A 22,184-nucleotide genomic window follows, 5' to 3' on the forward strand; every position below is an offset into this window, starting at 1 on the left:
GTAGACTTTAGTATTATTCTGTATATGATTTGTTTGGAGGATAAGGGGTTCATAAGTGTTGTGAATATCCTTCTTCTAGTTCTTGAACTGTCTCTGTGCATGTGTGGATTTCTTAATAAACTGTAATTATAATATTATCAAAATTATCACTTTATTTTTATGGTTTGTGTTCTTTGTACCCTAGCTAAGGAATGTTTCCTTACCATAAATTTTGAAAGATGTTTTTCTGCATGGCTGCTAAGCTTTCCCCATTACTGGGGACGGCCTCAGGATGGTGTTTCCACAGAAGAAGAAAACCTATCTTGGAGAGAGATGGCTGGAAACCTTTGCTAAACTAATTGCCTTTCAGTCTCTTCCAGGCAAATCCCCAACTCCAAGAAGGAAAGGTCTTGGAAAGATATTTTACCCTCTAGAGGAAGCCTGCAGATCTTGTACAACAGTCCAGAAAGAGTGTCTCATCCCAGCTGCCCAGAATGTGACACCTGCAGTGGAGCTGGAACACAGGCTTGGAAACAGGCCTGTGCCTGAAACGTTGATGCATCTCTTCTTTCTGCCTCACACTCATGTGTGTGCACATGCGTACACACACACACACACACACACACACACACACACACACACACCATGTCCAAGTAGGCTGCCTGGTCTGTGCAGCTGAGGGACCCACATCTGAGTAGCTGATAACTCCTCCACTATATGATTTCACTTTTGACACCAAAGCACCGGTGTTTGCTAACCCCAATTAAAATCAGCAACTCCTTTCACTTGCTCTATCTCTCTCACCTACTCAAGAACAGATTCATTTCTGTATTTGATGATTTTCTCTCTCTCTGCTGTGAGACTTGTGACATGAAGAAAACAGTGAAGAAAATAAGAGCAAAGGTACTAGAAAGTAAAGCTTTCAAAACTAAAAAATATTTCCATCTGCCAGCCAGAAAAGTGTTCTGTGATGCTTCTGGGGTGGCCACATGCATCCCCAGAAGAACTTATAAGAATCACATGACCTTAGGAATGTTTCTCCAGCATCAGTACTTACAGGTAGTTTGCTGTGGGCATTTGAGGCATTGTGGTAATTAAGTAAAGAAAGAGGTCATCTGGACTATCAGAAACTAGGGCATCTTGTCACCTCCTTTAAACCTATCAACATGAGAAAGCAAGCTCAGGGGTGTGCCAGGCTTAGATGAGAGAGTGGGAATTAGGCTCTCTGTCAAAACGCAACAAAATCTCTATTCTCCTCCCAATTCTCTCCCCCTACCATCACTGTAACAACTTCTATCTCATAATAAGCAATCAGCTCCTGCGTTGTCTCAATCTACTTACTACACCACCAATCAGTCTGTGAATGGCCCAGGTGCCTCTGGAGGTTTCCTAATCTGCAAAGACTCTGAGTGGAAAGGGAGAGAGAGGGGCTAAAGTGTTTGCCATGGGGCCAAAGGAGAACCTAATCTGGTGTGACTGGTGTGATACTCAGTATTTCTTCCTTTGATTCAGTTTCTATTTCTCCCTGAGTATTATTTAAAAGTTGCTTTCACTAAATTGAGCGATATAACAGTGATTTGTTTCATGATTCAAAAATTGACTTCATAAACTATTGTATTTCAAGCAGTTAACATATTTCTCCCTCTTGAACAACAGGATAAAGAAATTATGTTGGGATATTTTCAGGGGGATCATGCCCCTCTTTGTCCCTTTTTCTTTGCCCATGCTATGTTCCTCCCCTTAAGTTAATGAATTCTGAAGGCCTCTATTGAAATAAGCAACGGGGGTGTTGTCACTCAAAGCTCAAAGTGAGATCATGGTGTCTCTTAGACCTTGAAGAAAGTCTTACTTATTTTAAGGGCTGTTATCCTTTTCAAAAAAGAAAGCCCCGAAAAATCTTTCAAAAATCCTTTACCTTTCATTCTAGCTACCCAAGGCAATTCATTTTAATTCTGATTGTGCATTTTCTTCTGCTCTCCCTTAACAAATTTTAGAAAGGTGAATGTTCGGCTCCCTTGGAGAGTCTTTGTCTGACTCTACAGAGCTTTGCACCATTAGCCTGACTTCTCGCCTTCTTATAAAAAGCAGCATGCCTGGGTTGCTGAGGGAGAGCTGGGTATAAGTAGAAAGGGCACACCAGCTACTCTTCCTACCAGAGGGAGTCAGTGTATTTGTCCATAGAAAAGTGTGGAAATTCTCCCAAAAAGATAAACCATAACCACAAAGTCTTCTGACTGAAAAGGATACACCGTTCACAGTATTTTCATCTCTGCCATTGGACAAAAATATGATTTTCCCCATGGACACAAGTCTGGACTCAATCAGAACGAGGGGACCATATCATGGGGTAGCAATGGATGAGGGTGAGACACAGAAGAACAATGAGTAGATGAAGGTGGTGAAGGAGACTCTTGGCAAACTGATTCTTACTGTGCTGGCTCAATCCTTCAGCAAACAGCACCCTTCAGATGAGGTTGTGTGTCACAATGAATGAAGAGTCCTTGAGGTCTGAAAGTGAGGATCTGAAATTCCAGATAGAATCTACATGACCAGGTCCAGGATCTGTCTTTTTGCCTAGAATGAGGGCTTATGACACATGGGTTTTCATGAATCAAGTCAATACTCAGATCACAAACTCATAAAATAAACTTTTTTTTTTTTTTGATAAAGTAGTCCGTTTAGATTTAAGGCAACTCTCCCTCATTTTTTTCTGTGGTGAATTTTTTTCAGTGTTATTTACTGAGTCCTGGGGGGCCAACCCTTTGCAAACATAGTTTTAAAACTCGGAAAACAATGTTTTCTGGAGTCAGACTGATCTAGTGCAGGGTTAGCAAGTTGAAAAGAGGTCCCAGTGTGGTTCTTCCTGAGGTGGTTTCCCTCTTCTCACATGAAACTTTCTGACCTTTCACCTTTTATCAGCCTCAGATTCCAGGCAGCTTACTTTTCAACAATTTTCACTCTGCCTCTGATTTTTTACTTAAAGAAACAAAGACACTTTTCCAGAATGTCCTGTATATAAAGGAATCAGCATCCTATTTAAGAGAAGGACTAAAATGCCCAACATGAAGCAACCTAGATCCCTGGATTGGAGCTCCTGGGGACCTCTTTGTCTTTCTTCCATTCACACTTCTGTCCCACCTCAGTCTCCTTAATGGCTCCAGTGACATGTCACTTCCATACGTTACTTTTAACCTCTGGCCAACCATTGATGCAAGTGTTCTAATACTCAGCCCCTAAGCATATGAGACAGTATAGAATTTTGAAAAAGACTTGGCAGAAACTAAGAAGGAAAAGGAAAATAAATAATCATAGAGAAGATACAAAGCAAAAAAGATTATTCAACTTTCATGCATTGTTCAATTCTTTATTCAGCAAGCATTTATTGAGCCCTCACTAAGTGCCAGGAGCTAGAGACACGATGGTGGATGGCACAGAACTCCTGCCTTCATGGAACTAATGGTCCAGCAGCAGCCTGGGTGTATACTGCAGAGATTTGAGGCTCTCTCATTGGTCCTTGCTTCCAGGGATCCAAATACCTCTTCACTTCCATACTCTTCCAAGAAAAACAAAGTCCAGGAGGAAAATACTAGCCCATGACTTGGCATCTAATCCCAAATACCTAAAAGCTTCCAACTCTGATTTTCCTCTAGCTTCCTCCCATTCAGTCTTCATCATTTTTTATTGTAAACTGCAGAGTTGCTGAATGCTGGAGCTTTGCACCTTGGGCTGGGCTGGGGTAGGGGGTCAGGGGAACAACTGTTCTACCTGTCACTACAAACCTGGAACACAGTCATCTACTTAATGGACACTTGGGGACAGGGCCTCTAACAGTGAGTAAAGATATGAAAATTCACAAAAGGAGAAACAGAGTTTAGAAATAATAGGAGATCATTCAGCCTGGATAGGAAATAAGCAAAGCTTGACTTCAAAACCCAACCTTCCTCAGTGTTCTTTCTCATGTTCATGTGCATGTGTGTTCATTTGGGTAGTGAAGACACAAATAGAGACCATATACAATTTCCTATTATAAATTCCTATTATATATTTCTTATTATATACATTTAGGGCTGTATAAGCCATGCTCTGGGGATGAAATCTGGAAAATTTCTTCTGCAATTGGGAGTGCCCATCCTCCACGACCATATAGGCTACCTAAGCTTTCCTTTCTAAATGTCCACAATATTCTGGGTAATCAAAGTTATGAAAAGACTTGGATCTGGGAGCTAGGAGATGACTGAACCTGGAACTTTAAGCACTGGGACAAGTACAGGAATAATGAATACAGTTCACACTTCAACAAGATAATTCCTGGGATACAAAAAAAAAACCCAAAAAACAAAAACCAACCCCACAAAAACAAACAAACAAACAAAAAACTAACTTCTAGAGAGAAGATAATCATGACACCTGGAAGAACTGACCTCATAGAACAGGCTATGGTATTTCTACCACTCAAGATTTGGGGAGTGGATGTTGTTCTTGGCCATATTATAGATTCCATCTAATACCTTGAAGCCAGAAAATCTCCCTTTGTACAAATATGATGAAAGTACAACAAATTTGCAATTTGAGATAATGGTAGTACCAAATGAGACAGATTAATGAGGTATCTGCATCTTCTACAGGGTTCAGCATTGCTTTCTTCATCCATTTCTCAATTATCTCTAATGAGAAACTTAAGAAGATTTATATTTTGTCACCTAATTTCAGTCCAGGAGAGCTATTGTATCAAGATGGTACCAGCGGCATGTGCCAGATGACTCATGATAGCAAAGAAATGAAGATCCCCAGGGTAGACTGTGAAAGAGCAAATACTGCCTTAAAAGTCATTATTTTCATTTTATTAAGTCTGTATGTTTTCCCTTTTTTAAAATTGTGAACATTTGTTTCTTGGGAAATAAGAAAAATTGAAAAGAGAAATTGACAAATGTCACTAACTGAGAATTCTGATGAAAATATCCATAGGCTTCATGCTGGAGAGATGGAGAGAGTAACTGCAAATGTTTATTTTAGAAAGAAAAAACTTAAGAGGCCATAATGTAAGAAGTTCAGTAATGTGAAATAGGGATTGGACATAGTCTATGTCAACTCAGAGAACTGACCTTACACAAGCATTTCATTATAAAAAGCCAAGTCTATTCTTCTCCTACCATAAAAGGGTTGTTTTGTCATGGACTAGAAGAACTTCCAGGAAAGTGATGAGGTTACTATTACTTGAGGTAGCCAAGATAATGGATGACCTTTTGAAAGGAAATATAAGAAAAGAAGAGAAAACTAGGAATAGTTATAAATTAGAATCTATTTATGCTTAGACTTTTCATATCCTAATATGATTTAACACATTCCTCTTTTCCCAGTTTATAGATGAGGACACCGAGGCTCAGAAAGATGAAGTAACTTGCCTAAAATGACATGGCTAGAAAGTCATAAGCCAGGAGTATAAATCCAGCTCTGTTGATCTTTATAAAGTACTCGTTTTGATATAGCAGCAACAGATGAGGAGTCAATCTTGAACATCAGAGCTGACAAAATTGACTCACATTGCTGGCCTGCCAACTCTATGTTCTCCCATTCCAGCTATTAGGGCTAGCCATCATGCCCCTTGCGCTCAGCTCCAGAAAAAAAAAAAAATACTAGCAGGGGGAACAGCCATGCTTTAACCACACTGTTAAAGCCCATTACTCCCTGGGCCTGCTGAGGTGGCCTGCTGTCCTCAACTTCCCCATCCACTCAGCTTTCTGCAACTGAGCTGTTTCAGAGTTCCAATCTCATTTAAGCCCTATTACTCTTTCCGTAGATTGGACCTATCCTCTATGCTACTCAATTTGAACTAAGAAGCCTGGTTGACTACCCATGACCATGAAGTGGCCCCTGCCTGACGCTGAGCAGCTGAGGTGGGTGGAATAGTGTGACCAGCATCTAGTCCATGCTTACTTGATGCTAAGCATAGAACTGAGCTAATCATTCTACCAAAGGGATCTTATTCAATGGCTCACGACAGTGCTTCAAGATAAATACTGAGAGTGTCCCCAGTTACTGACGAGAAAATTCAGGTTCAGGGAGGCAAAGTAACTAGTAGTGTAACTACTACATGACAGAGAGAGTATTTGAGTATAACTCTTTCTGGCTCTAAAGTTCAAGCTTTAGGCCACCATGTGGTAACTGTTCTTTTTTTTTTAATTTATTTTATTTTTTTTATTTTTATAAACATATATTTTTATCCCCAGGGGTACAGGTCTGTGAATTGCCTTAATCAACATAACAGCTTAGAGTCAGGGTGGGCAACTTTTGGGCACAAGGGCCATTCAGGGGGAAAAAAGGAGGGGCTTATGAGAAGCATTACTTACTTATTCAAAATAAAGAAAACTTTATTGAATTTCACTAGTGAAACACATATGTTTAGCATCATGAACACATTTTTATGTGTGAATGGGAGAGGCTTATTTCCGGTCTGTTGTCCTGAAAGTAGATGGACTCTGGAAGCAGTTCTTACTTCCTTGCATATCAATTCCAGCCTGGTCATGCTCAGGTTCACCACAGACTTCTGGACACTCTGATTTGGATTCCTCCCATTACAGTTCCAGGAGACCATTCGCCTTAGTCATCTCAGCTTCCTCTCTAGTCCCTTACATACTGCTGAGCTCTTGCAATGCTTTGTGGCTAAACATCTCAAGTTGTAACAACATCATCCCAGTCAATAAAAATGATTTTCCTGAGAAGTTAAGTGCATGTAAATTGACTTACAGAGAATAAGAAAGAATAGAAATCTGACTTAGTGATGCATTTTGTATCAGTCATTTCCTCTGTATACAACAAATAGTATATTCAGGCTACTTTGAAGATTTATGAACAATAATCTTGGAATAATGAACTATTCTCAAATGTGTCTGCTGGGTTTCAAGGAACTACAAGACATAGTGCCATGACCTGGGCTTAGTAGCAGAGACTCTGTAGTCACAAAAGGATGAGGGGAGAAAGTAGTTATTAGACTCAAGATGGAGAGAATCATCTAGAATAAGTTTCTTTGAGAAGAGCAGGACCTTACAATTGAGGATTACAACCTTAGTGAACCTTGCGGCAAGGGAGTACAAGGATTAATACCCTGGCCTTATTCCTCTATCTTTTTTCTAGTATGGCTTCCAAAGCATAGGAAGGCAAGAGAATTAACCTGATAACTTTCCAAGGCAGAAAATAGTATTAAAAAAAAGAATAGATCTGCAAAATAACAAAAAGAACCAGAAAACCACATGTATAAAAACAATTATGAATATAATTATACATCACAAATGCCTAGCTTATTAAGGCTTATAAAAAGTGCTGTAAGAGGTTTGAATAAAATGTTATTGGAGCAGAAGCATACTTGTAACTTTATTCAGATACTTCTTAGAATGTCTTCTTCAGAGAGAATTGATTCTCTTGCAGTGCAGGAGAATTAGAGTAAGACCAGTTTCCAACATGCCCAACTGAAAATTGAGTGATAGGCAGGAAAGCCAGTGGTACATGGTTTATGGACTGGATTGTATTACCTCAAATTCATATGTTAAAGCCTTAGGCATTAAAGTGACTGTAACTGAAGACAGAATCTTTAGGAGGTAATTATCATGAATGAGGTCATAAAGGTGAGACCTTAATCTAATAGGTCTGTTGTCCTCATAAGAAGGGAAACTAAAGATCCATCTCTCTCTCTCTCTCTCTCTCACTGTTTGTGTGTGTGTGTGTGTGTATCCATGAGAGCACAGAGAGAAGACCATATGAGGACACAGCAAGAAAGTAGCCAACCACAAATCAGGAGGAGAGGTCTCACTAGAACCCAAACCTATGAAACCTTCATCTTGGACTTCCAGCCTCCAGAACTGTGAGAAAATAAGTGTCTGCTGTTGAAGCCTACCAGCTTAGGGTATCTTGCCACAGCAGCCCAAGAAGAATAATACACATGGCTTCTGAGATTTGTCACTAGCATTTCTGTCAGCCCTTGCCCTTTCCACCCAACCTGGCCCTATAAAACTCTGTGAATTCATCACAGAGGTGATGTTTCAATCCAAATGAGTCCTCTCTTGGACTAGCAAGTAATTTCATCCTTGATGCTCATCCTAATTGCTTCTCTACTTTCATCTACAAACCAGAAATTGTAGAGGGCAATACCTTCCAATCCTTGAGCACTGTACTGTCATGATAGCCAAGCAGTAGGCCATTAGAAAAATAGATTTTGCTAGTCACGATTTAAGACATTTTAATGTGCAGTTTCTGGGTATGTTCATGATGATCACAATATGGTCTTTTGGCTTCTACCTTCTGAAATGATCATTTGACTCCCTTAAACATACCCTATAGATTGTAATGTTATTAAGATGATAACTTTAGATTTTATAGTCTTGTGATCTACTCTCCTTATGCTGCCATGACAGTATAAACTGGCAATTGGCCTCTGACTGCAGCTTTGAACATGAAAATGAGGTCTCAAGACCATACTCCTTTAGACATTATTATGCGGCCTCTAGACCAATGTCTTAGGATATTATGTTATGGTTTTCTGGTCACCAATTTGGACATTTTAATTCAGTCAACTGGCCACCATCCCTGGAATTTAATTTTAATAAGCAGATGAATACCTGGGGTGTAACTTTGCCCATTTCTGGCTTGCTCTCCTCTCTCTATGTTCTCCCTTCTTGTAATTCCAGCAGACCTTATGACACAGCCTGTGTGAATTATGATAAGCTGCAAAATCTAAGACTTGAGAATGCTGGCAAGTTTGGTTATATTTTCTACAATTCTAACAAATGAGTGGAATAATAGAGTTATCTATCTACAGGATACAGTTGGGAAATGCATTTCCTTAAAAAAAAAATCAAAATGTCAGCGTAAGATAAAGCATCTAGACTTTGTTCAATTCTTCAAAATTCTCTCTTATGCTTTTAATTTAGAAGAAGGAAATGTCAGTTGTGACCAGTGCCTCCTAGATCAATATTAGACTCAGAGCTCTGTGAAGGGACTTACAGAGGCAAAATGTGACAATCCATGGCCTCTCCTTACTTTTGCACAGGGGTCTCTGTCCTGATGATGTGCAATGGTCAAGAAGGAGAAGTCCACGGTGTTGCCATAAGAAGGGTCCCCTCCCAGGCTACCAGGATCTCTCCAGCCTTCACAACCACCAGGGGATGGGGAGAAAGCAGACATGGCTGATCACGACTGTTCTATACCTTCAATTATAATTTCAGGCTTGACTGAAAAGTCTTAAACATAATTTGAAGCTCTGAATATAATAATAATTTGACCTTGAAGCTTAAATAAATGTAATACCAGTAAATGTAAAAACCAGTAAAATGGTTTTTACTTTTCTAAGTCCTCCTTCCAAGCATTAATGCAGATGTCCTTGTTGAGATGCATTTGATGTCACAGGAAAGGAGTGAACCTACATGCCTACTTCAAACTCAGGTGTGCCTGAACATCCCACATTGTGCTCTGCTTGGTTGCTGGAACTGGTGCGTATCATGGTATTTACCCTCCTTATAAGGAAGAGATAAAAGAGCAATTGAAGCTGAAGATCTGTTTTCATTCTGGGGCTCTTGGGCAAAGGGAATGAGAATAAACACCTTTCTCTTTACTGCAAACATTAAAGTCAACAAGAAACTCTGCCCCAACTTCCTTCCCTAGGCAACAAGTCTTATAAAACCACTTTTGCCCATAATCACTAATTTGGAGCATTCGCCAGGGCACCTTCTCTCATAGTATCCTCAGTCTTTTTTTTTTTTTTTTTAAGATTTATTCATTTATTTGAGACAGAGAGAGAGCACAGGAGAGGCAGAAAGAAACCTAAGCAGACTGAGTGCAGAGCCTGACTTTGGGCTGGATCTCACAAGCTTGAGATCACTACCTGAGCTGAAGCCAAGAGTTAGCCGCCTAAACTGACTGCATCACCCAGGTGCCCCCACAGTGTCTTCAGTCTTAAAGGAAGAGATTCCAGTTTCCCAAGGATAAACTGAAAGGCAGAATCAGACTCAATAATAATTTCTGGCTTTTTACACTAAAATCGGGGTGTAAAGCTTATCTTGTGGCCCAGCGACAGAGGTGTATTCCTGATGGAAGAGAGTGTTACTGGCCATCTCAGAAGGAGAGCAGAATAACCCTTGGTAATAGAAACAAAAGAGAGGGGGAGAGCAAGAGAGTTTGCAGAGAGTAGGTTGCAGAAGAAGGGCAATAAAAAAATCTCTCCGAGATAGCAGTCTGACTCAGCACCAAGTATGTGGAATCCCCCACTGGAGCAAGGGGGCCTTTTCTTCTTGAACTTCAACTCAATTAAAAATGTAATATCAGATCAGATCGATTTATTAATGATACAGTATCTATTAAAGCTCTATATCAAATAATTCTAGATATTAAATGATCTTGTACAAAAACACTTATAGGACTACCAGGAGAGATGGAAGATATTAATTACCCCAAATGAGAAAACATGACTGGGCTAGATCACCTGATAGAGACTCTACTCACTCCTACATCATAAGGGCTACAAGTCTTGGGCTGCATTTCCTAACCAGCCAGCTTCTGGTTCAGATTCTGTCAGTGAGAGGCACTCACAGGAGAGACGGAAGGTAGAAGAGAAGCTGAAGTCATACCGTTTTTGTGGCAGATACAGGCAGACACCTGACTTTCAGTAGATGTGCCAGGGCTTTGGAACACATTTTGGCAAATCACCCGTGTTGATGCTACATGCATGGGAGGTCATTGTTAGTGGCCTCTGGTTATTCATCCTGTATTGATTTCCTAGAACCCATTAGAAGCTTTCCCTATCACTCCCCAACTCCATCTAACAGTATAATCATTTTCTATATGAAATACTTCCCTGCTTAGAATCTGGCAATGCTTTCTGTTTTCCTGGACAAAATCCCATTTGGGGAAAGGATACTACTGGGCTGAGAGTGAGGTCAATGGTTTACGAAGAAGAAGCTGTTGGGAGGAGGAGAAAACGCAGGTGGGGACTTCATCTACTCTTCTGGACACATAGATCTGGAATCTTCTTGATACCCTACTCTTTCCACATATGACTTTGCATCTGGGGAAACTAATATTGTATTCTGGTAAACATAATTGGTTCAACTGGTGTACATCTTTCCTCCCACCCCCATCCCTACCTTGTTCTTTCTTAATGAGAGAGAGAGAGAAATGGAGGAAGGGGAGAAGGAAAGGAAGGAGGGATGGAGGGTGGAAGGAAGGAAGGAAAGGAGGAAGGAGGAGAGAAAGAGAGGATGGGAGGAAGGATGGAAGAAAAAGAAGAAAGGGGAAGAAATCTAATAAGGATTCATTGTTCTTTGTTATAGGTTTGTCCCTGCTCCTCCTTCCACCTTCACTTTTCTAAGGAATTATAATTACTTATATATTCTATCTTCCTTTGGTTGTTTCCAGTGATTATAGTAGGTAGTTTTTTTCTGAAATTTTCCAACTCTCTGAATCTCTATAAATTATAGTAAACAGACCTGTATCATCCCAGCAAGAAGGCACATAACAGGTATTCAATTAATGATTTGCTATATTTAGTTTTAACAACAGAAGTTGTTTACAATCCCTCTCTTGACAATATCTCACATTTTACTTGCCTTTATGTTTAAATCAGCACTTCAAAATTAATGTTGCCACTAAGTACCCTCTAATTCCAAGTTCCACGTTTCACTCTTGATTAAAACTAAGAACCATGATTTCATTGTTTAATGCAGTTTAATCTAGGCTGTTGTGAGACACAAAACCTTTTACTCATCCACAGTGAAGATTATTTCCCCCTCTTCTCCAGCCAGAAGAGTCTCTAGAGAAGATAACATGTCCTGAAAACTTCACAACTTCCCTGAGGTCTCCATTCTCCAGAACATGTATGACAGAGTCCAACTGGCCCAACTCAATGGACGCTCCTGAACACTGTAACATACACCCACTTCTGCGAAGATGGAAGGAGAGTGTATCAGTGAGTGGTGAATAAAGCCTGATGCCAAACATAATCCAATGTCCCAAAACATCATAAAGAGGCCATATTTTCCATTTGAGGAATATGAATTTACTCAACTATGAAACTTGACTTTTGTGATATTTTATGAAAGAAATGATTAAAGTAATCTCTCTCACATCATTTTACAATACAATGACAGATAGAGTGGTGGACTAACAAGAATCATGGTTCATTGACATTGGAATATTTCATCTTCTCATGGTCATAATTTCCTAGAGCAATATGTTCATAATGCTTTCCATCAGTACAAGTCTTTGAACATTTTTCAACATCTATATGTGTGTGTATACATATACATATATATAAATATATATAATGTATGTATCTACTAGTATGTTATGACTTATAAACTATACACAAAAATGTAAATTTTAAAAGGTTAAGATCAAATAAACCATATTTTTAAATATTTTGCTTATCATGTGAGCTTTGTGCTGTCATTAGCTAACATGTAGTCAAAGCACAGGTCAAAGCTTCTCTAGATCATATTGTTTTTAAAAACATTTAAAATAATCTCCTGAGTAATTTTTTGTTATTTTTATCTGATTCCTCTTCAGATCCTATAGTATCACCACTGCTTTTACCTCTTTTGTTTTAAAAGATTTTATTTATTTATTTGACAGACAAAGGTCACAGGAAGGCAGAAAGGCAGGCAGAAAGAGAGGAGGGGAAGCAGGATCCCTGCTGAGCAGAGAGCCTGATGTGGGCTTCCATCCCAGGACCCTGGGATCACGACCCAAGCCAATGGCAGAGGCTTTAACTCAATGAGCCACCCAGGTGCCTCTTACCTCATTTTTTAAAAAGATTTTATTTGTTTACCAGAGAGAGAGCACAAGCAGGGGGAGCAGCAAGCAGAGGGAGAACCAGGCTCCACACTGAGCAAGTGGCCCGATGTGGGGCTCGATCCCAGGACCCAGATAATATGACCTGAGCTAAAGGTAGATGCTTAACTAACTGAGACACCCAGGCATCCCATTTTTGCCTCATTTTTAAAAGATTTTATTTATTTGTTTAGAGAGCAAGCAGGTATGAGTAGGGGGAGGGGAAGTGGGAGAGGGAGAAGAGTCTCAAGTAAACTCTGCACTGAATGTGGAGCCCCATGCAGGGCTCAGTCTTATGACCCTGACTGAGATCATAACCTGAGCTGAACTCTTAACTGGATGACCCATCCAGGCACCCCACTGTTCCTACCTCTTAATTTTGATAACCAAGAGTTCATTCTATGAGTGGCAATATCCACACTATCATATCATCATTCTCCTTTGCTTGCTTCCTAAGTAGTACCTTCATCTTTATTCAATCTGCAGTTTCTTTGCAGGAATTTTTAAAGCCATTTGTTGTTTATAGAAAGCTAGTTTGGTCAAAGCTAGATGGGTAGCAAATCTACTTAATTAGGCACACAGAAACTGCAAAACATCACCATACACCAAAAGTGAGCAAAGTGTAAAGTGTCATTGTCAACTCTCTCCTATTTTGGAAGCCTGATAGTACATTAGCTAACCTTGAAGTGGGATCATCTGACATGTGGACCTAGGAAAGACCACCATGTTGGCCCATATACTAAATACTATCAAAACTTCATTTTCTTCTTTGTTTGAAATATAGAAGTCCTAATGTTTTCTATCCACATCATAATGGATGATCTTGAGCTTGTGTATCCCGGAGTATGTACAACCCCTTTTAGAAACCGCTGGTCAAGAACACTGCTTCTTACCAGGTGGTTTCTAAACTGAGAAGACAATACTGTTTTGTCTTTCACCTATTCCTGACTTGGTCCACTGCCCCTTTCTGGCTTTTAAACAATGGCTGTAATTCCTGCATTCTTCCATGATATCCATTGTGAAGTGTGTTTTGGGCTGAAAAACATGTTTATAATGCACTTATGAGCCAGCATTCTACCCAGAAAATATGTCTTTTTTTCCCAGGTAGTATCTTTGAAAAACCAGAATCTAAAGGACTATTTTGACTTCCATACTCAGAGTTCATTGTGATGCATCTCAGCACAGTATGAGAAAGAGAAGATGAAGATGTGTCTTTTGGGTCAATTGACCAGCAGTTAGGAAACAGAGAACTGAACACAAGTAGGATGACCAGCCTGTTCTCAGAGAAGGGCCTGAGTGAGTAATGCACATGCCTGATTCCAGGTTCCCTGGGGCCCACAAACCCTTCAGCTAAATGATACAGAGGATCTGCAAATCCTCACAGGCCACTCTAATGAACCAACCACAAGGACAGGCTGCCAGATAACTAACACTCTGCTTCAGAACACTCTCTTCAATTCACCATGCATCCCTTTCCAACTATGCTCCCAATATGGGAGCAGCCAATTACTTAAGAAAACTGTTAATAAAGATAAAGAGTCATATTGATATGAATACACTAATTGTAGGAGATCTTAACACACCTCTCTCAGAAATAGACAGATCATCGAAGCAGAAAATCAATAAAGAAACAAGAGCATTGAATAACACATTGGACCAGATGGACCAATAGATATATACAGAACATTCCACCCTAAAACAACAGAATACTCATTCTTCTCAAGTGCACACAGAACCTTCTCCAGAATAGACCACATACTGGGTCACAAATCAGGACTCAACCGATACCAAAAGACTGAGATGATTTCCTGCATATTCTCAGATCACAATGCTTTGAAACTGGAGCTCAATCACAAGGAAAAGTTCAAAAGGAACTCAAAAACCTGGAACTAAAGGCCACCTTGCTTAAGAAAGCTTGGATCAACCAGGAGATCAAAGAAGAACTGAAACAATTCATGGAAACCAATGAGAATGAAGTCCAAAACCTATGGGATATAGCAAAGGCGGTCCTAAGGGGGAAAAACATAGCCATCCAAGCCTCCCTCAAAAAAATTGAAAAATCCAGAATACACCAGCTGTCTCTACACCTTAGAGAACTGGAGAATCAACAACAAATCAAACCAACTCCACACATAAGAAGGGAAATCATCAAGATTAGAGCTGAGATCAATGAGGTAGAAACCAGAGATACAGTAGAACGTATCAACGAAGAATCAATAAGACTGATAAACCATTGGCCACACTAATCCAAAAGAAAAGAGAGAAAGCCCAAATTCATAAAATTATGAATGAAAAGGGAGAGATCACAACTAACACCAAGGAAGTAGAAACAATCATCAGAAGTTATTATCAACAGTTATATGCCAATAAGCTTAGCAACCTAGATGAAATGGATGCATTCAAACTTCAGCTCTACACAGAGATCTTAAGGACCCAGAGAAGGTTAAGGAGAAGACAAGATGGGTCCTTAACACCTACGCCTAGTGTAGGCGGAATTAACTCTGAACGCATGAGTTTCACCAGCATAAAAAAAGATATAAAACTTTATACTGAAGTCAATGAGTGGTTAAAGAAGGTTTGTGCAAATGAGCATGACATAATCAGACTTGTGCTCTAGAAGTAGTTCTGGCAGGGGCTTTCTTGAGAGAATGCCAAATGGTTAAGGTTCATTCTCTTGAAACACCCATATTTCTGGAGTTAAGTATATATACTTAAGTATAAGTCAGCAGTTTCAGTCTTTCGTATAGCATTTGGTTTTATCACACAGTAGGCCTGGAAGAATCACAGTCCCACACCTACACCATGGGGCCACACAGAGACCCCAAAGAAAATAAAAACTCAAGTCAAGACTCTGTGAATACATACTGAATTCCTAGGCTTTTGGAGATTTTCCTACCACATGTCTCCTTTTATTTCAAAAGGAAAGAGTCTGTCCCCATTTTCCTACCTTGGCATCAGTTCCCCTAGTAATAGACTTGGAAATAGGCTCTCACAGCAAATAATGGCCTCCATGTGTGACAAGGAGGGGAAATGTGGTCAGGAAACATATTGCAGTTCCAGGGGTTTACTGTCAACAATCACAGAGGTGAAAATGAGCTGAAAAAATTTAAAAGAGCCTGTCATACTTATTTCAATGCATGAGTTTTGGTAGATACAAATTCAACAGCTTGCTTGGGAAAACCCCTATCTGGATGGATATCTCCCTTCACCATCAAAATAATAAAGGAAAGAAGAATCAAAAAGGAATAAAGTAAGAGGTAAGGGGGTAAAAAAGGAAGCAATTTTCTCATTCTATATTATGCACTAGATCCTGTGATGGGCACTTTCTCATATGTAATTTACTTATTCCCTGCAATGGCCCAGTGAAGTCAATATTCATACCTTACCAATTTTAGATAAATGCGATTACATTAATCAAAATTGGAGAAGCTGAACAGGTTCTGTTGGAATTGTGCCTTAGTATAGTTCTCACTTTAACATAATCCAGAAAGATAAAATTCCATTTTCCCTTTTTAGTCTTCATAGAAAAACTCTCTCCTTGCCTTCTAATAGTCCAGATGGTAACTTCTATTTGGAAGTTCTTTTTGTTGTTTACTTCAAAATATACCTTGGTCCACTTAACATTATTGTTCTGAAAACTGCAATTCAGAACCACTTCTCTCGATAAAGGCAAGGCTTCTCACTCCAATGGCAGACTCTTCAGCTACACCAGGCTCTCTGGGGATACTCTCTTCTTCATCTCCTGTATCTGTCTACCTTTGCTTCATGGTAAGATGTGTGCTTTGATCCAAGGAGTAGGGACAAAGTAACCAAAGCTGAAGAATGAAACACAGAAGGCTTTCTGATAGGCCATAGTTCCTCTGTGCCCCCCACACTATTCAGGCCTTACTTCCTGCTCTCCCTACATACAAATCCTGACTTCCAACTGCCCTGATAACACCTCTTCCCCTGATACTCCTTCCAGTTGAGATTTCTTACCTCACTTTTCCCTCTGCCATCATGACATCTCAGACATGACTTCCCCTGGAAGCTCTCCCTAATACCTCAGGATAGTCACACATGGTACACTCAGAGTGTGTTATTTCACTGCAATTTTGTCACTTTGCTTGGTAATTATTTATGTCCATGTTCATGGAGCTACCAGAGGCCAAGGTACTTAGCATATTTGTCTCCAAATCTTGGGGTGACAGTACTCTGTAAATACCCTCTCACTGTCTGAGGCAGTGGATGAAAAGCGCCACTGGTAACTCCACAGAAGGTATAGTACTGTGTACATGAAACTGTACCCCAGAGTCCAGCTCTTTTGGACACTCGCAGAGGAAGACTTGCATTTGGTGACCTGGCTGTTGCTAAGGGAACTTTGAGCTCTCTGTTATTATTCTCTGGGTAGCAATGGAAAACAGACATAAAATCCATTTTGTGGAACAGCAAACTGCAATAGGTACCTTGAGGGTCTGGTACCTCAGACCCAAGACATAAATCTGACATTTTACACAACTATGTCAGTGTCAAAAATACTTGTCTTTGAAACTCCCTTTCTATTCCAAATTGTTCTCCACAATTAGGAACATGTAGGTTTGAGTTCCAGTAAATGGTCTTAAGTGGAGAAAAGCCAGTAAGACTTAAAGCATTTAAGAAAAAACAATAGCATATAGTCCTTTAGACTAATGACCTTCTAACAACTATGGGAAAGAGAGTTAGGGGTACAAAGAGTTACTGGTACAGAGCAGGTGGCCAGTAAGTATTTATTACTCTTCTCTTGTCTCCAGGAGTTTCTGAATGTAGAACCCAAACCTTGCTGTCCAAACAGGTGTCAATTCCGTTACCTGAGTGACAGCAAAAAACAGTTGAAGCAATATTAGGAGTTCCATAAATCTCCAGTGTACTCTTGAAGATGAATAATTTGACTCCAGGGTAAGTGATCCAATTATTAAAAGAAATGGGAAGTCAATGTCTTTCACTTTATGATTTCCAGCTCGTTTCACCATAAACACTCCCATAGGTGGAAGCAAACCCTTCTCAGAAAGACAAGAATCCCAAAAGAACTGCTTTCTAGGAGGTTTTGATGGACAGTGATATCAGCCATTGGGGTCTTTGTCTTATGCAGAAGTCTTGCCGAGGGCCAATGTGCATCCTGACTACCCTCGATTAGACCATTAGGAAGGGAGAGCAGCTAGCATTGCTTCTTCCACAGCTTGTATTGGGCCAAGTGTTCAAGATTTTTTTTTTTTTTCCCTCAACCAATGACTCCCAGCTATGGAACTAGAAGCCCCAAAACCATGTCACTTTCTCTCTGGCCATTCCACTGGCTCCAGCTTAAAGAGATTTTCCCTCCTTGTGAGCACTCCAAAGATCTGTCTGTGGTTCTTGTTTTGCAGGAGAAGCCATTCTCTGCTTTAAACTTTCTGTGTAATGAGCAGGTTGACCTGCTCTTGCCTATGCCTGACAGACTAGACAAAAGATCTCTGTGGTTATTCCTGGCTCTTTGTAGCCCTGCTGTCTGCCTATAATGGTGAGAAAGTCCTCTTGGAGGAGCTATTTGCACAGCCTCCATATTTAACTAGCCTAGAAGCCACCATTCACACTAAAACTGGTATGAATGGTGTCCCTCACCATCTACAGGGCTGTCACAACAGTTCCATGTTTGGGTCCCCTCTAGTGATGCCTGATATTTGGACACCACAGAGCAAAAGATATTCTTGCTCCTTCTGAAATATATCCTCCTTTAATTGTGAATAAGAATCAGGAACCAAGATTCAGTAAAGACAACTCTCCTAGAGTAAGGTCTCCCCAAAAATGGTCTTCACCTTCCTGTACCCATGTGCTTTAGAACTATGTCTTCAGGGTGCCTGGGTGGCTGAGTGGGTTAAGCCTCTGCCTTTGGCCCAGGTCATGATCTCAGGGTCCTGGGATCGAGTCCCGCATCAGGTGCTCTGCTCAGAAGGGAGCCTGCTTCCCCGCTCTCTCTGCCTGCCTTTCTGCCTGCTTATGATCTCTCGCTGTCAAATAAATAAAATCTTTAAAAAAAAAGAACTATGTCTTCAACAAAGTCAGTATTTCCTTATTGTCATATTATGTCATGCCATGTCATATATAAATGAGGAAGAAGGCAGCAAGCAGTCCGGGGAGAGGTACATGGATGGATCTCAGGCATTATCAAGCCTATGGATGTTATAGCAAACCTTTAACAACAGGAATCTAAAGACTGTTCATCTCTCATAAACACATTTGGATATGAGAGCTCATCACTCTTGGGCAGTTTATAGGGTTTAGTAGTTAATATTGTCCTCAGGAGCCCCAACGGTTTTTTTTTTTTTAATCTTTCTTTTACTATACTTGAATTTCTCTTTTCCCATTTTTAGTGTCCCTCTCTAGGCTTTCTATTTATCTATGTACAAACACAGCTGCTGGCCCAAATTATCACACAAAAGAAACATTTCATTTCTCATTCTGGAAGCATTAATGGCAATAGAGTCTGTATGCTTATCTTGTTTGTGTCCAAGAACATGAGAGGCCTCCAACAAGGCAAGTTTTCTTTTTAAATAAAGCAACCTCACCCTTGTCATATTCTTCCCTGACAGAAGAGTTTATCTTCTCAAGCTTGTGTGCCCCTCATCTCCAGAAGACATTTGCAGCCAGGAGAAGATGCCCACAGCAGGATCAGCCACTTGAGTCCATGCTTCACACTGGTCCCTTTGTCACCCTTAGAAATTTACAGCAGTTCTCTGAGCAGAAGAAATGTTGAAATGGGAAGGCAAAGCTTTTACCAGATCCCCTCACAAATGTGCATAGAATACTCTGCTGTAATAAACTCCCCAGCCCAGAGCACAAACAGTAGTATCTATAGGTGGTTTTCCTTTTTAAATTTTTTCTGTAGTATAATCTTCTCCAGGGTCTACTGGAGGATCGAGTAGCTATGAGCTACCAGTACAGACCTTTCCCTACTAGTGTAGCAAAACCCACAAGTGATTAATTATGTAAAATGGTTGATTATATAAAAATAACTAACTCAACACTGTGGCATTGCCGCATAGTTTTTAGGTTTGCATAAGTATTTTCAGTTGTTGTTGATCTTCACAACAACCCAGAGAATTGGGTTGGCAATAGGTTGGCAGAGAATGGGAAATTAGTATTATATTATGTAGGCAAAGACAAGAGGTAAAAGTTATCTTATACGTTAATAGCTAAGAAATATCAGACCTTGCAGGGTTTTCTTAAATAAAATTTCAGTGCTTATTCCATTAACACGTTGTCAAGAAGTCTCAATTTTGTCTGTAGGTTTCAAATATAAGAAGGTATAATTTTCTAGGGGTCTTGGAAGTTATAACTTTAGGATAGTTATAAAATCTTAATAAATATCAGATTCCTATAAGATCTGTCCTTTTTTGAAGTCATGAGTAATCAAAGCAGTTACGAAAGTGAATCTATATTCTCCTTTGTATCTCTCTAAAGAACACAAAGAGGGATCCAGGTAATACTTCACAGCAGTTCCTCTGATAACAATAGGGTCCTCTGCCCCAGAAATCCCAGAACCCACAGCTACTACAGAGCAGCATCTGTGTCAAGTTCCTAACACCCTTCTTGAACTCAAGGGGTATATATTTAGCCATTTTTACTTCCCTCCTTTAAACACCCACCTTCCCATTTCTTGTTGTGTTTACTGACATAGTTTTTCTGGCTAAATACTTCTGACTTCTTTCCTAAATATCAACCCAAAGGCAACATAGAAGTAAAAGGAGTGAGAAAAATAAAGAAGAGAATTTTGCATTCTTTCTGGTGTCTTACGTAATTATCCTGCAGATACAGGTACATTGCAGAGACACTAAAACAAGAAAAAAAATATCCTTGCATGAAGCTAACGCATTCCACTTCTCCCTCTTGTTAGCTCCAAATAGCCTTCAGTTTTCTCTTACATATTTTATGAAATCATCTGATTCAGATGATGCTATTTAGATTGTAGTAGGAAAGAACTGTTTATTGAAACTAAAGTCAATGTTCACCTGTCCCTTATCTATTCTAATACAAACAGCAGCACTGGTCAGTCCTCAGTTCCCTTGTCTTTCTCACCTTCCCAATTCTTCTGCTAATGAATATAACTGAAACTTCAACTGCCAGAACCAAGACTCTGCTGCTGTCAGAGAGACAGGAATAAAGTAAATTTCTGAGTATGGATAGGCTTTAGGCTTCTGTGCAAATACAGATGGAGAGGGAACTTGAGGGCACAGAGAGGGACAAAGAGTTACTATTCTTAGCAATTTTCAGAAAAGAAAATTGAAATGGCCAAGAAACATACAAAAGATGCCCAATCTCGCTGGTAATTAGAGAAATTACAATTGAGCCACATGCCATATTATTCCACACCAGCAAATCAGCAAAATTTTTAAAACATGACCAATTCCAAGTAATGATGAAGGTGTAGAGACATGGAGACAAAGATTACACCATGGATGGGAATGTGAATAGGTGTCACCACTTTAGAAACTATTGGGAAATACGTAATAAAGTTGAAAAGTTAGATACCCCACCACCTAGCAATGCAACCAGAGTATATATTCTATAGATCACCTTAAAATGGTGTCATAAGGAGCTGTATATAAAAATTTTCACATCAAAATAGATAAGCAAATTGTAATATATCCATATAATAAAATACCATATAGTATGGACAGAACTAGAAAAAATCAGCATGAATAAATAAATAAGTCGTAAAAGCAAGGTGTTGAGGGAAAAAAGGCAATTCATAAAAGAATACTTTCAGCATAAAACAATTCACATAAATTTGATACCACATATTATTACCAATTACAAATTAATACCACATATTATTTATGGATACCTAGATGGATAGTAACAGCATAAAGAAATGTTATATGTGTGATAACAGCAAATGTATACTGGGTCATTTTGGAGAAAGGATCTCTGTATATTGCAACTGCTAAGTGGTATACAGGGACTCAACTAATTCTCTGCTTCTTGGATGTACTGTGCATTGGTGTTTGTTATATTTTCCCTTACAGTTTTATATGTATAAAGTTTCTCATTATTTGATATTTTTAAAAATCTCAGTACTTTGACTGTATGTTGGACCTTACCACACTAACCACAGCTTGATTCCTATCACTCAGTTTGGTTCTAAAACTTGGGATGGTGTTCTTGCCCCTTGTAGGAGGGGGGTTGGAGGGGTCACTGGTCAGTGCTAGAGGAAGCCAGGTGAAGATGTTGTTAAGATGGATGAGTTCCATTTGTCTTCCAAAGAGAAGGTCAGCAGTTCCTCTTAGAATGAGAAGGTCATGAGTGGAAAAGGAAAAGAAGACAGGAAAAGACAGGACACGATGAATGTGGTTTAATGCCATCTCTGAAAGCTTAGTTGCAATTCCTGTTAAAGGGGAATT

This window comes from Mustela putorius, unplaced genomic scaffold, assembly GCF_011764305.1.
Source record: "Mustela putorius furo isolate JIRA1106 unplaced genomic scaffold, ASM1176430v1.1 tig00003909_pilon_pilon_pilon, whole genome shotgun sequence".
Classification (NCBI taxonomy): domain Eukaryota; kingdom Metazoa; phylum Chordata; class Mammalia; order Carnivora; family Mustelidae; genus Mustela; species Mustela putorius.